This window comes from Chlorocebus sabaeus, chromosome 2, assembly GCF_047675955.1.
Source record: "Chlorocebus sabaeus isolate Y175 chromosome 2, mChlSab1.0.hap1, whole genome shotgun sequence".
NCBI lineage: Eukaryota > Metazoa > Chordata > Mammalia > Primates > Cercopithecidae > Chlorocebus > Chlorocebus sabaeus.
Genome location: NC_132905.1, coordinates 6,512,072 through 6,530,632, shown reverse-complemented (window position 1 = coordinate 6,530,632; position 18,561 = coordinate 6,512,072).

The following is an 18,561-nucleotide window of genomic DNA, read 5'->3' as shown; positions in this document are numbered from 1 at the left end:
CCCAAGCTCTTAACAATTCTAATATTGCTAGGAACAAATCGTTGTTATAATTCTGCAAAGATAAGAAGAAATGCTTTCTATGCCAGACAACTCTGCTATCTAGCATAGCTTTTAAGTCCTGTCAGAAAAAATAAGTTGCAATGTCATTGTTTCCTAAAGTTTCTTTGACTGAATGTGCCCAAGGGAACAGGACACTGGGCCAAGTACTCAGGGGCATAGAAAGCTGACCAGCTAGAAGAAGAGAATCTAGTATTTAAGATTTTTTTCCTCGTTATGGTTTTTAAAATATTGACTACATGTTGAAACAATATTTGATATATATATTTGATAAAATATCGTTCAAATTTTAAAAAATAGAACAAGGTGAATATTTGTGCACACTGATCTCATATACACAGCCCCGGACACACACATAGCCTCTCTGTGCTTTCACCTCCCTGAGCCCTTCTCCTCCAAGGTTCTCTGACTTTCTCACTTACTGACCACTGCTTTCTAGTTTGTCTGAGCCTGAGCACTCCCAGAAGCACACTCCAAAGGAGAGCTTTGAGTGCAAGTTGGTTATTTGAGAGGTGGTCTCAGGAAATTCTGGGAGGTGGGTGTAGAGGTGAGCCCAGGAAGAACGGAGAGCAGTCAAGGGTGTGCCATCTGCTGATGACTTCTGCGGGCAACTGGAGCTCAATCCTGCTGGACAATGCTGGGAGAGCACATGCCTCAGGGTTATCTACCCACGGGGCGAGGGAGCTGGTGTATTGATCTACCCACTTCCATCATCACTCAGTGAGGTTGCCCCTGGGGGGTGTTAATTCCCTGGCACACTTGGCCTGTTGCATGGACCAGAGGAAACTCCAGGAAAGGCACAGATGTCATCAGCTGGAAGCTGGACCCATGTGGACAGAAATGCAAAGGGCCAAGTGGATGTGGGTGGAGTACCAACCACATGTGCAACAGATTTCTGCGTAAGTTGCTCCTTATGGCTGCTGAGGCCTGGAATGGTTAAGTAGCATGCTGGGGTTGAATAGCTGGGAAGGGGCAGTGGAGAGAATTTGAATTCAGATTGAATGACCGCAGAGCTGGAGTGCCTGACCTCAGGCTTTGCAGCTTCCTCTGCCTTTGCCAACTCCTATGAAGGGCAGGCAGGACTCTAACTCTGTGAATTTTAAAAATTCATTTTTAAACTCAATCATTCACTCAATCAAGTTAGAAGCTTTTAAAGACAAATTTAATAAGTTTGAACTCAATAAAAGCCTTTTAATAAGTTGAACGTCACGATTTCAGCCCTCTGCTCACAGAGTTATTAGGCAAGATGGCGAGGGGGAGGGGAGGGGGCAGGAAGGGAAGTGGGGGCTGAGGGTGAGATGGGGAAGTTAGGGGAAGTGGGCTAACACACACAGACGGGCACACACACAGATGTATGTTTCTTTTTAAAATTTATTTGCACATTTAAATCGATGGTTTGTTTCAAATTGTTTGATTGTGAAGCTTTTATAATATTTTGTTTTATTTTTAGAAACAGTTCTTTTACTTCAGAACAACTGTACAAAGTGCTAAAGAAAATGCATTGCTGACTTGGCACGGGTTTGCTGTGTGTTCTGTCTCCTCGCTGGCTCACACATTCTTCCTCACACTGAACGTTCCGTCTAGGCCTGTGACTGAGACAGGAAGCCAGACACACATGCTGAACTAATTTCAACAAATATCAACTTAAAACCAACCTGAAGTCGTTGGAAATGGACGGGCTGGTTCAGACACGGTTGCCTTCCCCAGCTTCGTGCACAGGAAACTGCACTGTCTACACAATGCAAGAGTGTTGCCATAGCTAGAAAAGTCTTCCTGTTTTTCATGATTAAAAACTTGTCCAGTGTAGTGAAATCTGTTCTTGCTAGCTGCCCAGCACCCAACCCCTTCTTCTGGTAAAATCACCTCAATTTTCCTTTGAAAACCTCCTCTCCCCTTCTCAATCCATGTAGAGCTGACTCTACCTGCAAGGGTCAGGCCAGGATGTGGGACTCAAGCCTGGCCAATTAGAGCATTCCATTCTTATGGCTGCAGTGACTGGTCCAGAGATGGGCACGTGACCTAAGCCAAGCCAATCAGCTTCAATTCTGAGACTTTTGCTGGAAGAACTGGGGACTAATTTCTTCCGGGTGGATTTATAAGTGTAAGGAAATGAGCCTAGAGAAAAGGTAGTGCCAGGAGGGGAGAAGCTGAGCAGAAATCAGTAGAGAGAACAGCGGTTTGATGGTGGAGACAAACTCCTCCCTAACACCACCATGAGCATGTCTAGATCCGGTAGTGAATAATCTAGCCCAGCTCTAGACTGTGGCTTTTCAATTATATGAGCCAACAATGTCCTTTTCGGCTAAAAGATCTCATTTAGGTGTAGGTCACTTATTATAGAAAGGTTTAACTGATACATAAACTTATTTTAATTTTGTTTTAACAGAAAACCAAAATGTTGAATCAATTGGTTCAAGATCACTGGGTGAAGGTCTAGAGATGAAAAGCAGTTTTGAGAGAGTGTAGTCAGTCCAGAGAATGCCTCTGTCCCAACTTTGCCATGTGGTCTCTGCTTGTTCACCCTCAGTGACGGGTCATTCGCTATGTGTGTGTAGCAGTGATAATAATCAGAGTTTCTTTCTTTTATCCTAGAGATAATATTACATTGTTCAAAGAGGTATGCATGAGATGTTCATCACAGGATTGTTTACAAAGGTGAAGGAGGCACAAACAACCTAGATATCCAAACAAAAGGGATCAATTAAATGAATTAGGAAGTCTGTACAGTGAAATGCTCTGAAACTATGAAAAATGGGACCTAGAATTGTATTTATTGATATGGAAAAGTGTTCACAGTATATTGGGAAAAACTGTTTATAAATTGTATGATTCCATTTAAAAATGTCTGTGATTATCCATAACCCAGAAAATACTGAGAGTATGGAGTGTGTCTCCGAGATATATAGGTGATGTGTATTTTAGATTTTCTTTCTTTCTATAGTAAAAATAGATTACCTGTGTTTCTTAGTCAGCTTGGGCTGTCATAAGAAAATGCCATGGCCCGAGTGGCTTCAACAATAGAAGTTTCTTTTCTCACAGTTCTGGAGGCTAGAAATTCAGGAGCAGGGAGTAACCATGGTCAGGTTCCGGTGAGGGCTCTCTTCCTGGCTTGCAAATGGCTGCCTTCTCCTTGTGTCATTGAGAGAGAGAGAGACCAACTAAGATCTCTGGTGTCTTTTCTCAGGGCACTGATCCCAGCATGACGGCCACATCCTTATAATCATATCTAAACCTAATCACCTCCCAAAGGCCTTATCTCCAGCTACCATGCCACTGGCGCTAGGGCATCTACTAATCAATTTGGAGAGGACACAACTCAGTCCATAGCACTGTGTAATAAAAATAATAGCAAAAATCAATTATTTACATTGCATGAGACTTTGCAATGCAGTGAACAATATTGGCATGCAACACAATGAACAATATCGGCATAGTCACAATGTAAACGCCGTTTACTGAGTTTCATATTTAGAAACATCTCACGGGTAAAGTACAGATGATTCATTATGCTGCAGAGCAGAATCCAGATGTCATTAATGTTGAAGAGTTGGACATAACAATGAAGAGGCCAGAGGAGGCAGTGAGCTGGAGGCCAGGGTGGGGCTCCGGATTCTGCACTGGCACCATGGGGAGTGTAGAGCCGAATCCCCTTTTGTGGAACAAGAAATAGAGTCTAGATGAGGCAGGGAAGTGAAATTTTTCCCCTGAAGTTTTGGAAAATTGAGACTATAAAACAAACAGAGAGTAGACAGATTAACTGGAAAAAAGGAATACAAATGTGTTAGGTGCACTGTGTGCACAGGAGTCGTACAAAATATGAAAACTCAAAGAAATGTCCAGATGGCTGGTGCTTTTATAGCATCGTGAGCTTACAGAAAGAATAGTTTGGCGCATGGAACACGTGTTATGGCGGCAATGCAGGTTATGAGAAGGAGAGAAGGGGAGGAAAGGCATGGAGCAAAGACAATCTTGTTTTGCAGATGAAACCTCCCCTCAGAAAGAATAGATGGTAGCCGGTGGGAATGTTTCTCTGTCAGAACTTTAAAGGTGTCAAACTCTCAGTTCATTTTTTTTTTTAGATCCGGACAAGATGGGCTTAGAGAGAGCCTGTTCACATCTGTTGTTTACTTCACTGTATTTCCTCTGCAGATGCAGCTCTCCCCTACAAAAGACATCTTTGCAGGGCTAGCCTTAGGTTCACAGGCCCTCTTAATAGCCATCTAGAAATACGTCAAAGAGATATATTTTGGGGTGAAATATTTTTGGTTTCCTTTAATAACAGGCATGTATAGGAAACCCAATCTAGCAACAAAAAATACACATCCTTCTCCAGGGCAAGTGAAAAATTCTTCAAGATAGACCATATATGGCAACTGTTTCTTTAGCATGACACTGAAATTTTAAAAGGAACCAAAGAAAAAAATAGATAAATTGAACTTCGTGAAAATGAAAAACTTTTGTACTTTTAAAGAACATTATCAAAAAGGAGAAAAACAACATAAAGAATGGGAGAACAATTTTGCAAACCGTATATCGGATAGAGATACACTATCTAAAGTATATAAATAAGTATTACAACTTAACACTGAAAAGAAAAATTGCCCAAGTAAAACACGAGCAAAGCATTGAAAATACATTCCCCCAAGAAGATGTACAAATGACAAATAAGCACAGAAAAGGATTCAGAATGTCATTTATCATTAGGGAAACGTAAATCAAAACTTCAGTGAGACACCACTCTATACCCACTAAGGTGGCCATTAAGAAAGAAAAGGAAAACAACAAATGTTGGTGAGGAAGTGGAGAAATTGCAGCCTTTATAAATTGCTAGTGGGATATAAAATGGTGCAGCCACTGAGAAGACAGTTTGTTTCTTCCTCCAAGTAGTTAAACATAAAACTACTATATGACCCAGCAATTAATTCCACTCCCTGGTCTATATCCAAGAGGAATGAAAACATGTCCACACAAAAACTTGCACATGAATGTTCATAGTGGTATGATTTGTAGCAGCCAAAAAATAGAAACTACCCAACTATCGATCAACTGATGGATAAACAAAATATTGTACATCTATACAATGGAATATTATTCAATCACAACAAAAAGAGATGAAGCACTGATTCATGCTACAACATGGATGAACCTCGAAAATATGCTGAGTGAGTGAAGCCACACACGAAAGATCACATATCATATGACACCACTTAGATGAACTGTCCAGACAGGCAAATCTATGGAGACGACAAATCAATTAGGGGTTTCTAAGAGATGGCAAAAGAGGGAAATGAGGGAGCAACTACTAATGGCAATAGGATTTCACTTTGGAGCAATGAAAATGTTCTGGAATTAGATGATGATAATCATTGCACAATTTTGTGAATAAGTGAAAAGAACTCTGAATTGTACATTTCACAAAGGTAAATTTTATGGTATGTGAATTGTGTCTCAATTTTTTAAATTAAAAAAAAAAAAGAAAGACAGCCAGGTATGCTGGCTTATGCTTGTAATCCCAGCACATTAGGAGGCCAAGGCAGGAGGATCACTTGAGGTCAGGAGTTCAGGACTATCCTGGGCAACACATAGTGAGACCCTGTCTCTACTGAAAATAAAAACTAAGAAATAGCCAGGTGTGGTGGTGCGTGCCTGTAGTCCCAGCTACTTGGGAGGTGGAGGTGGGAAGATTGTGCTCAAGAGTTGAGGCTGCAGTGAGCTATGATTGCACCACTGCACTCCAACCTGGGCAAGCTAGCAATTGTGTGCACCCACCTTCACAACTGTGGTCATCTGAAATACTGTGACAAACAACTTAAGTCTTTGATGAGGTTGTTCAAAAACCACAGTGGATTACCACTACACATACAGATCCTGTCTCAAAAAAGAAAGAAAGAAAAAAAGAAAGAAAGTGTTTCAGGAGAACTTCCGTTTTCAGCTCTGACGTGCTAACAACTTAGAAGTCATCACTCTTCACCCTTACAACAAGAAAATCTGAACACACTGAAAATCAATAACTTTTCTTTGGCTCATCAGAGAACTGAGGTCAGAGGGCAAACAGCCACCCTAAAATATGCAGAGATGACTGAATCCAGTGACTCCCAGCTGATATCTGTTTACCTAGGGAAGAAGCCTTTGGAATAAATTGGTGGAAACACTTAACTGGTAATTTTGGTGAACTGTTGGAGGATGAGTGTGTACTAGCCTGAAAGTTAATCCCGGCAGCTGCAGTCTTAGGGGGCCCCCACATTTTCGTGGGTTTCACCTCTAGGAATCCCTCCAGGTTTTTAGAGTAAAGAAGTGAGAAAGTACCCCACCTGGGCTGGCAATGGAAGGGAAAGAGTAGCCATTGCAATTTACCCAGAGCGTCCTCCACAAAAAAGTCCTGCTGTCCGGGGAAAAAGACTCCACCAGAGCCCTTGGCCTTCCTATCTTACCTAAGTAGGGAGATAAAAAGCTAATCAACACTTGTGAAGGTCATGGCCCAGGAACAGCAGCACACCAAGTAATTCAGATTCAATCATAAGATTATAAAATACTTATCTTTTCCATACTATACTACTACACCAATAGGGCTTCAGGAAAATGGGAGGTGTCACCTGGAAAAGTAGGAAGACACAGACTGTCTTTGAGGAGGAATACTTAGGAAAGCCCTACGTGAACAGGGATAATGAAAACAAGGACACTAGAGGAATTTGAAGTCTCTGGCACTACAGCTACAGAAAACATTAAATACAGCCTAACTGCTGGACAGAATAACATAAAACCTCACACTTAAGGCCTTTATACCTCTATTCTTATTACCCAATACTTAATGTCCAATTTTCAATAAAAAATTACCACACAGAAATGCAAGAAAAAACATAATCTGAAGAGACACAACAAGCATTAGAACCAGGTTCAGCAATGACATAGATTTTGGAATTATCAGGCAGAAAATTAAAATAACTATGATTAATATGGTAAGGGTTCTAATGGGGAAAAAAAAAGTAGACAATATGCAAGAACAGTTGGGCAATGTAAGCACAGAATAAAAATGCTCTAGAAAAACACAAAAGAAAATACTGGAAATAAAAAACACCATAACTGAAATAATGAATGTCTTTGATGGATCATCAATAGAATGAATCCAGCAAAGGAAAGGAAGAGCTTGAAAATACATCAAGAGAAACTTCCCAATTTTAAAAGCAAAGAGTAAAAAGAATGGAAGAAAACAGAATAGAAAATCCAATAACTGTGAGACAATTTCAAAAAATTTAATATGTGGGCAACTGGCATACCAGAAGGAGATGAAAGAGAAAACGGACCAGAGGAGATACTTGAATCAATAATGACTGAGAATTCTCCAAAATTAATGACAGACACCAAATATTTGATCTTGGGAGTTCACAGAACATTAAGCAGGATAATCACCAAAACATCTACCTGACATACCATATTCAAAGTGACAAAAAAACAAAGATAAAGAGAAAATAAAGAAAGAAGCCAGAAGGGAAAAAAGCCCCATCTTACCTATAGAGGAACAAAAAAAAAAAAAAAAAAAAAAAAAAAAAAATGAGTGGACTAAAATAGTTAAAGTGTCCAAAGAAAACAACTACCAATATACAATTCTATGTTCAGTTGAAATAGCCTTCAAAATTAAGAGAAATAAAGGCTTTCCCATATAAATCTGAATTCCCATATAAATTAGAGGAATTATTGCCAATAACCTGCTTCACAAGAAATATTAAAAGAAGTTCTTCAGGAAGAAGAAAAATGATGTAGGCCAGAAACTCAGATTTACATAAAAAAATGGAAGGGCCCTAAATCAAGTATAAGTGGAGACAAAATTAAATTTTATGTTTCTTATTTTGATAATTTAATAGGTAATAGTTTAAAATAACAATAGAAACAATATATTCATTAATAATAACTTATGGCAAAGTGAAATGAATTACAGAAATGCTGTAAATAACAGGAGGGAGGAATTGGAATTCTGTTGTGGACCAAATGTTTACGTTCCCCTAAAATTCTTACATTGAACTGCTAATTCATAATGTGATAATATTTAAAGATGAGACCTTTGGGAGGTAATTAAGAGTTAGACTAGGTCACGAGGGTGGGACTCTCATAATGGGATTAGTGGCCTTATAAAAACAGGGATATCTCTGTCTCTGTCTCTCTTTTTTCATCCCTCCGTCACTCCCTACCTCCCCACACACATACCCTGAGAAAAGTCCATGTGAGACCACAACAAGAAGGCATCTGCAACCCAAAGAGAAAACCCTCACCAGGAACCCAATCAACTGGCATTTTGATCTTAAACTTCCTAACTTCCAGAACTGTGAGAAAATAAATTACTGTTGCTTAAGCCAGCGAGTCTATGGCATTTTATTATCACAGTCTGAGCAGACTGTTATAAAGACACTCTGTTACAAAATACATGCACTCTCCATGAAGCATCCCATTTTTAGAAATTGGACTAAGAATAATTGTAAATGTATATTGAAAACTCTAGAGGAACCACTACATTTTTAAAAATGAAATACTGATTTGTTAAGAGAGGGGAGAAAAATGGAATCATATAATGCTTCACTAAAGCCAGACATCAGAAAAAAGGGAAGATAAATAATGAAATAAGGAATAAGTACAACAAAGAAAAACAGCACAAAATGGCAGATATTAGTCCAAATATATCAATAATCACATTAAATGTGAATGGGCTAAATATACCAGTTAAAAGACAGAGTGCCAGAATAGAATTTTAAAAAACAATATCCTTTTATATATTGTCTACAGAAACCCACTTTAAATAAAATCTTGAACAGGTTAAGAGTAAAAGAATAGACAAGAGATATACTATACTAACACAAATCAAAAGACAGTTGGAATAGCTATGTTAATTTCATAAAGACAGACTTCAAAACAAGGAAAGTTATCAGGAATAAAGAGGGACATTACCTAATAATAAAAGGGGTAGTTTTCCAAGGAGATACAACAATCCTAAACACGTATGAACCCAACACAGAACATAAAAATATTCAGGACAAAAACTGATAGAAATGAAATAAGAAATAGAAAAACCTACTCCTACAGTTGGACTCTTCAACACCTCTCTTTAGTAACTGATACATCAAGAAGGCAGAAAATCGGTGGGAATAGAATCGATCTGAACAGCAGCGTCAATCGACATGATGTAATTTGCATTTATAGAATACTCCATCTGACATCAAATTACAACATTCTTCTCAAGTTTACATAAAGCTTTCACCAAAATGGACCAAATTCTGGGCCATAAAACACATTTTAACACATTTTAAATAATATAGGAATCATACATAGTATGTTCTCAGACCACAACGGATTTAAATTATATCAATAGTTATCAATGTCTAGATGTAAACAACATAGATTTGGATCATAATTCCAAAAGACACAATCCTGAATGCCATAATCCCAAATGTTGAAATCCCTAAAGATAAAAATCTCTAAAGTCTAAATTTCTAAAATCTCAAATACTGAAAATCACAATCACAGGATGGTTGCATCATGTCAGGCAGAACTATTACCTTGTTATTGTCTTTATTTAAAAATTAAGTATGACTTAAGGAGATGCGTATATGGGAGCCAAATTGACCAGGGGTGAACTTTTAGACTTAATTTTAAGTGTTGATTTGACTGGATTGAGAAATAGTGGGTTTACTAGAATCCTAGTAAAGCATTATTTTGGGTGTTGCTGTTTGATTGCCAGTATTCTTTCTGCTAAATCTGGGGTCTGTAATGTAAGTGCATGTGAAATGGGTTTTTGCATGCCTGAAACAACACAGAAGTATGGCACAGAAGATAGGAAAATATAATCGGGAATGCTCATGTCAGTGTTTATTAAATCACAGAATTTCAAAAAATGCAGCACCATATAGAAAGTGAATGTGAACATTTTCTCTGAGGACAGTCATGTGCTAAAAGGAAAAAGGCAGTTATTCATCATGATGCAAGACTTCAGAACATAGTTAATGACCATGAAAGTCAGCCAGCTTTTATGGACTATCCCTATGGAATTACGCATAATCTATACCTGAAATACCTTTTACTTATGTTAATTTGTTTAGGTTTTTAGGTTTTTCTCCTTTTGTGTGTGTGTGTGTGTGTATGATAGGGTCTTACTCTGCAACCTAGGCTGGAGTGCAGTGGTGAGACTCCACTGCAGCCTTCACCTGCCTGGCTCAAGCAATTCTCCTACCTCAGCCTCCAAAGTAGCTGGGAATACAACCACACACCACCATGCCTGGTTAATTTTTAAATTTTTTTTTGTAGAGATGGAGTCTCCCTATGTTGCCCAGGCTGGTCTTGATCTCCTGGGCTCAAGCACTCCTCCTACCTCCACTTCTTAAATTGCTGGGATTACAGGCATGAGCCACTGTGCCAGCACTTTCTTTTTTCAAGTTTTTTTCTCATTATTTAAAATTGTCAGCATTAGTTTTTACCATTCATTATGCTATGCATTTCATGTTTACATCATTTCCAATACTGAAAATAAAAATTGTATAGAGACTTTGACAGAGCTCTAATTCACTTTATGCATTTTTTACAAATTTGACTCCATGAAAGTGCACTATCGCAACGTTGACTTTGTGTGTAAGCATTGTGCATGTATGGAAAAATGTTGAAACTGTCTCAATAAACGAAGAGATGTCCTTTTTGTACATCTGCATTTGTGAAAGATAACATTTCTTGAGATCTTGGCTCTTCGGGAAGCTGTATATGCAGTGGTAATCTATTGTGGGTTTTTAACAATCTCATCAGACTTAGATTGCTTGTCACAGTATTGCAGACAACCACAGTTAGAAAGCTGGTTGCCTACAATTACCAACTATAGTGATACACGTTTATATGTTCCTTTTTTGACCTATTTCTTTACACAGTTTGTCTGCTCATAACTGTTATACCCATGTGACTGACTTTAGTATACCTGCTTGCAAAAATATGTGTTTTATTGTCTATTTTATTGTGTAAAGTGGCCTCTGAAGTGTTCTGTTATGTTTTTATGTTTCTCAAATACTTTCCCCTTTAAAAATTTCTTCTTTAAAATGTCTTTTAAATAAATATTTTTTCAGAATTATATTTTTGAAATTTTGATCTTTTGGGATTGTAAATTTTGGGATTTTAGACTTTGGTGACTTTTATCTTTTAAGATTTCAGCATTCAGGACTGTGTCTTTGGGATTATGATTGGCTCTCAAACAACACATTCCTAAATAACCAATGAATCAAAGAAGAAATGACAAGGAAAGTTAGAAAGTACTTTGAGGCCAGGCGCGGTGGCTCAAGCCTGTAATCCTAGCACTTTGGGAGGCCGAGACAGGCGGATCACGAGGTCAGGAGATCGAGACCAGCCTGGCTAACACGGTGAAACCCCGTCTCTACTAAAAAATACAAAAAACTAGCCGGGCGAGGTGGCGGACGTCTGTAGTCCCAGCTACTTGGGAGGCTGAAGCAGGAGAATGGCGTAAACCCGGGAGGTGGAGCTTGCAGTGAGCTGAGATCCGGCCACTGCACTCCAGCCTGGGCGACAGAGCAAGACTCCGTCTCAAAAAAAAAAAAAAAAAAAAAAAAAAAAAAAAAATAGAAAGTACTTTGAGATAAATGAAAACATGAAATATACCAAAACTTATAAGATGCAACTAAAGCAGCACTTAGAGAAAACTTTTAGCGCTAAAATGTAAAGATCAGCAAAGAAGAAAGATCTCAAATGAACAACCCAAGTCAACACCTGAAGAAACTAGAAAAAGGAGAGTAATTTAAGCCTAAAGCAAATAGATGTGAAAATAAAAATCGTAAAACAATTTTTTAAAAATCAACAAAACCAAATGCTGGTTCATTAAAAAAATATCAATAAAGTTAATAAAACTCTAGCTAGGCTAACCAAGAAAAAAGAGAGAAGACATAAACTACCAGTATCTGAAATAAAAGAGGAGTCATCATTACTGATTCCATGGACATTGAAGGATAATAAAAAATATCAAAAATTGCTGGGTGTGGTGGCTCACACTTGCAATCTTAGCACTTTGAGAGGCTGAGACAGGTGGATCACTTGAAGCCAGGAGTTTGAAACCAGCCTGGCCAACATGATGAAACCTCATCTTTACTAAAAATACAAAATTTAGCCGGCTGTGGTGGTGTATACCTGTAGTCCCAGCTATGAGAGAGACTGAGACCCAAGAATCGCTTGAACCCGGAAAGTGGAGGTTGCAGTGAGCTGAGATTGTGCCACTCTACTCCAGCTTGGGCAACAGAGCAAGACTCTGTCTCAGACAAACAAACAAATTTACACAAACAAACAAACAAAACAAATTCTAAACCTACACATTTGGTGACTTAGGTGAAACAGACCAATTCTTTGAAATATACACACTGCAAAAAACTCACACAAGAATATATAGTCTGAATACCTATGTAAACAAATAGACTAATTTGTAATTAATAAACTTTCAATAAAGAAAGCATTGGGCTCAGATGGTTTTCTTTGGTGAATTTTGCCAAACATTTAAGGAAGAAATGATACAAATTTTCTATAATCTCTTCCAGAAAATAGAAACAGAGGAAATGTTATGTAAATCATTCTATGAGGATAGAATTACTCTATTAACAAAAGCATTTGAAAACTTCACAAGAAATAAAAACGATGAAACAATATCTTTTTTGACTATAGGGCAAAAATCCTTAACTGAATAATGGCAAATTGAATCCAACCATGTATAAAAAGAATTATACACCATGACCCAGTGGTATACAAGACTGGTTTAACACTCAGAAAACCCGACATAATCCATACTAACAGGCTAAAGAGGAAAAATCATATGATCGTATCAGTGATACAGAAAAAGTATTCGACAAAATCCATTATCCATTCTTGATAAAATGTAGTAGGAATAAAGATGCAATAGACAGACGGTGTATTCCCAAATGTATATGTAGAAATCATATGTAGAAATCCTAACTCTTAAGGTGGTGACATTAGGAGATGGGTGCAGGAGGAAAGAGCTTTCATGATTGGGATTAGTGCCCTTATAAAAAAAGATTTCAGAGAGATCTCTCACTCCTTCCACCATATGAGTTCCCAGCAAAATGACAGCTGTCCATGCACCGGGAAGCCCTCACCAGACACTGAATCTACCAGGGCTTTGATCTTGGGCTTTCCAGCCTCCAGAACTGTAAGAAATACAGTTGTGTTGTTTATAAGCCACCTAGTCTGTGGCATTAATGTCATAGCAGCCCAAGTCAACTGAGACAAGAGGAGAACTGCTTCAACTTAATAAAGAGCAGCTATACAAAGAACTTACTGTTAACAGTATACTTAATGGTGAGAAGCTGGATAACTTCCCTGCTAAAATTAAGAAGAAGGCAAGGATAGCCTTCTCACTTGTTCTGTTCAATACTGTTAAGCATTGTACTGAAAGGCCTAGGTAACTACCTAGGACAATAAGAAAATAAAAGGAAATAAAGTGTGTATAGATAGAGAAGAAATAAATAAAACTGCTTTTGTTCATAGATAACATTATTGTTTATGTAGAAAATCCTAAAGAATCAACAACAACAACAAAAACTACCTGCAAATAATAAGAAATAATAACAATGTCTTAGGGCATAAGGTTAATACAAAAGTCAATTACTTTCCTATATACCAGCAATGAACAATTAAAATTTGAAGTTAAAAATCAATATCACTCAAATAGCACCAACCAAAAATGAAATACTTAGGTATAAATCTAGCAATATATAAGATCTATATGTCTAAAACTACAAAATCCAAATAAAAGAAATAACCAGATCTAAATAAAGGGATAGTCTGTGCTCATGAATGGGAAGATTCAATATTATTAATGAGTCAATTTTTCCCAAACTGATTTATAGAGTCAATACAATCCCAATAAAAATCCCAGCAAACTATTTTGTAGATATTGACAAACTGATTCAAAATTTTATATTGAAAGGCAAAATATCTAGAATAGCCAAGACAATAATGAAGAAAAGAAAAAAGTTGGAGGGCTTACACTAACTTATCTGAAGACTTACTGTATAAAGCTGTATCAATCAAGGTAGCATGGTATTGGCAAAAAAGTGGGCAAATTGATTAGTGGAACAGAACAGAGGCCCAGAAAGAGACTACACAAATATAGTCAACTGATCTTTGATGAAGAAGCAAAGGCAATTCAATGTAGACAGGAAAGTCCTTTTAACAATTGGTATTTTTAACAATTTTAGCAGTTGGAACACTTGGATATCATGTGCAAAAACATCAACCTAGACGCAACGCTTAGGCTTTCCCAAAAATTCACTCAAAATGGATCCTGGACCTAAAACATCACATCAGATAAAGGACTTGTATCAAAAATATACAAAGAACTTGTGAAATTCAACAATAAGGAAAGAAACAACCCAATTTAAAAATGGGCAAAAGATCTGAACAGATACCTCAACACAGAAGATATACAGATGGCAAATAAGCATATGAAAAGATGCTCAAAATCATTTGCCACTAGGGAATTTCAAATTAAAACAACAATAAGTTACCATCACATATCTATTACAATAATTCAAATAAAAAGAAAACCTGACAATACCAATGCTGGCAAAAATATGGAGCAACAGGCATTCTTATTCTTGCTGCTGGTGAGAATGCAAAATGGTACAGCTACTTTGGAAGATAGTTTGGTAGCTTCTTACAAGGCTAAACATAGTCTTACTATGTAATCCAGCAAGTATAGTACTAGGTATTTACGCAGAAGATTTGAAACTTATGACCACAAAAAAGCCCGCATGTGAACATTTTAGCAGCTCTGTTTGTAATTGCAAACTAGTGAATATGAAACAACAAAAATGTCCTTCAAAGGTGAATGGATAAACAGAACATGGTGTATTCATACAATAGAATACTATCAGCAATGAAAGCAAATGAGGTATCAAGGCACAAAAAGACGGATGAATCTTAAATGAATATTGCTAAGTGAAAGAAGCTAGTCTGAAAATGTTGCATATTGTACGACTCAATTACATGACATTCTGTAAAAGGCAAAATTATAGTGATAGTACAAAGATAAATGGTTGCCAGGGGATTGGGGGGGATGGTAAAGGGGAGAAGAGATTCATTAGGTGAAAAACGGGAGATGTTTAGGTCAGTGAAACTATTCCAAAACTATGGGGTAGGAGGCAGGACTTGACTCCAGAGGTGGGGCTCAGACACTAGGCCAAACTGAGGACTAGCTAAAACAGGGATGGAGTGGAAGCAGCTTTCCATGAGACACACCACCAGTGTGCCTTGTCAGTTTACCATCACCATGGCAACACCTGGGAGTTACTGCCACTCTCTATGACAATGACCTAACAACCCAAAAGTTTCCACTCTTTTCCTAGAGATTTCTGTGTAAACAGCCCCTTAGTCTACAGTATGTAACTAAAAGTTGGTATAAGTACGACTGCAGAACTGCCCTGAGCTGCTGCTCTCAGCACACTGCCTACGGGGTGGCCCTGCTCTGCAGGAGCAGTCACGGGACTGTAACACTTTTAGAGCTCTAATAATGCTGCTTCAACAAAGCTGCTTTCATCTACCCTACTACTGACTCACCTTTGAATTATTTCCTGGGTGAAGCCAAGAATCCTTGCAGGCTGAGCCCCATTTTGGTGTTTGTCGGCCCTACATCAATGACACTGTAACGGTAGATTTATGACACTATGCATTTGTCAAAATCCATAGAACTTTACAGAACAAAGAATGAACCTTTAATGTATGTAATTTTTTTAAAAAAATTAGGAGGTTGAGGGAATCTCAGGATGAAATGTAGAATGTGACCAAACAATCTAACTGCATTACAAATGTAGGAAACAACCTCACTGAAAGGGAAAGGGTGTTAACCTAAGTAACTTTGGAAATGAGTGGAGTCTATAAGACTAAAGACAAAAGGAACTGTACATAAAAACTGGAGGCTAGTTGATAAAATTATTTCCTATGAGGATACCAGTTAACAATTCTGATACTGCTACCTACATACACTGGAATTGGATAATTAAATAAATGGATGATGAGTGATGGGACCATGTTTCTCATTGCTGGGGTGAGAGATTGCAGATAAGTAAGGGGAGAAGGCTAGAATAATTCATGTGGTGACAGATTAGGATTGGAGATAGCAGTATGAATTTATGTTTAGTTTAATTTAAATACAGATGGTTATATATACAAATATTTATAAATATATGTATATACATGGGCTACTATACACACATATATTTCCTTGCTAAGTCAGCTGAAAAGGCCTAGAAACAATAACACCCTATAATAGCATGCACACCTAGAGTTTGGAATGTCCTAGAGACTTGTTGAATGGCTTTGTCCAAAATGCTGACAGCGATATGGACAATAAAGTCCAGGCTGAGGTGGTCACAGATGGAGATGAGGAACTTATTGGGAGGTGACTCTTGTTATGTTTTAGCAAAGAGACTGGCAGCATTTTGCCCCTGCCCTAGAGATTTGTGAAACTTTGAACTTGAGAGAGATGATTTAGGGTATCTGGCAGAAGAAATCTCTAAGCATCAAAGCAGTCAAGAGGAGACTTGGGTGCTGTTAAAGGCATTCAGTTTTAAAAGGGAAACAAAGCATAAAAGTTTGGAAAATTCACAGCCTGACAATGTGATATAAAAGAAAATCCCATTTTCTGAGGACAAATTCAAGCCAGCCACAGAATTTGCATAAGTAATGAGGAGCCAAATGTTAATCACCAAGGCAATGGTGATGGCAGCCCCTCCCATCATAGGCCCAGAGGCTTAGGAGGAAAAAAAAATGGTTTAGTGGGCCAGTCCCAGGGTCCGTCTGTTGTGTGCAGTCTAGGGACGTGGTGCCCTGCATCCCAGCTTCTCCAATCATGACTAAAAGGGGACAAGGTAAAGGTTGGGCTGTTGCTTCAGAGGGTGGAAGCTTCAAGCCTTGGCAGCTTCTCCTTGGTGCTGAGCCTGCCGGTGCACAGAAATCAAGAATTGAGATTTCAGAGGATCTATGGAAATACCTGGATGTCCAAGCAGAAGTTTGCTGCAGAGGTAGGGCACTCATGAAGAGCCTCTGCTGGGGCATTGCAGAAGGGAAATGTGGGGTCAGAGCCCCCATACAGAGTCCCTATTAGGGTACCACCTAGTGGAGCTGTGAGAAGAGGGCTGCCATCCTCCAGAACTGAGAATGGTTGATCCACTGACAGCTTACACCATGAACCTGGAAAAGCCACAGACACTCAACACCAGCTTGCCCATGAAAGCAGCTTGGAAAGAGGCTGTACCCTGCAAAGCCACAGGGATGGAGCTGCCCAAGACTGTGGGAGCCCACCTCTTGCATCAGCATGACTGTGTTGTGAGATATGGAGTCAAAGGAGATCATTTTGGAGCTTTAAGATTTGACTGCTCTGCTGGATTTTGTATTTGCATGAGGCCTGTAGCCCCTTTGTTTAGACCAATTTCTCCCATTTGGAACAGCTGTATCTACCCAATGCCTGTACCCCCATTGTATCTAGGAAGTAATTAACTTGCTTTTGATGTTATAGGCTCATAGGCAGAATGGACTTGCCTGGTCTTTGATGAGACTTTGGACTGTGGACTTTTGAGTTAATGCTGAAATGAGTTAAGAATTTGGGGGACTGTTGGGAAGGCATGATTTGTTTTGAAATGTAACAAGGATATGAGATTTGGGAGGGGCCAGGGGCAGAATGGTATGGTTTGGCTGTGTCCCCACCCAAATCTCATCTTGAATTGTATCTCTCACAATTACTACATATCATGGGAGGAATCTGGTGGGAGGAAATTGAATCATGGGGGTGGGTCTTTCCCATGCTGTTCTAGTGACAGTGAATAAGTCTCACAAGATCTGATGGTTTTAAAAACGGAAGTTTTCCTGCACAAGTTCTCTTCTCTTGTCTGCTGCCATGTGAGATGTGCCTTTTACCTTCTGTCATGATTGTGAGGCCTCCCCAGCCACGTGGAACTGTAAGTCCAATAAACCTCTTTCTTTTGTAAATTGCCCAGTCTCTGGTATGTCTTTATCAGCAGTGTGAAAACGAACTAATACAGCAGAGACCAGAAAACTTTGGCAAAGGGTCAGATTGTAATTATTTTAGGCTTTGTACATCATATAGCCTCTGTGGCAATTACTCAACTCTACCACCGCAGCACAAAAGCAGCTATAGGTGACCTGTAACTAAACTGGTGTGGCTGTTTTCCAATAAAACTTTATTTACAAAAACAGGAAGCTAGGGATTTGGTGTATGGGCCAATGTTTGGTGACTCCTGGTCTAGAGAGACGATGCAAACAGCCCAGGGCCCTGACACTCCTTAGAACATCTTGCTTTAGAAATAATGCATCTCCTAGTCACTGAAATCCCTGTTTGCTTATTTTTTGTTACTTGCAGCCAGAAGCCCCCAGAGAGATACAAGTGTGCCAGCTCCTGTGCCCACTCTTTCCCTGTTTCCTACTGGCTGCACTGGGGTGAATGAGGGAGGC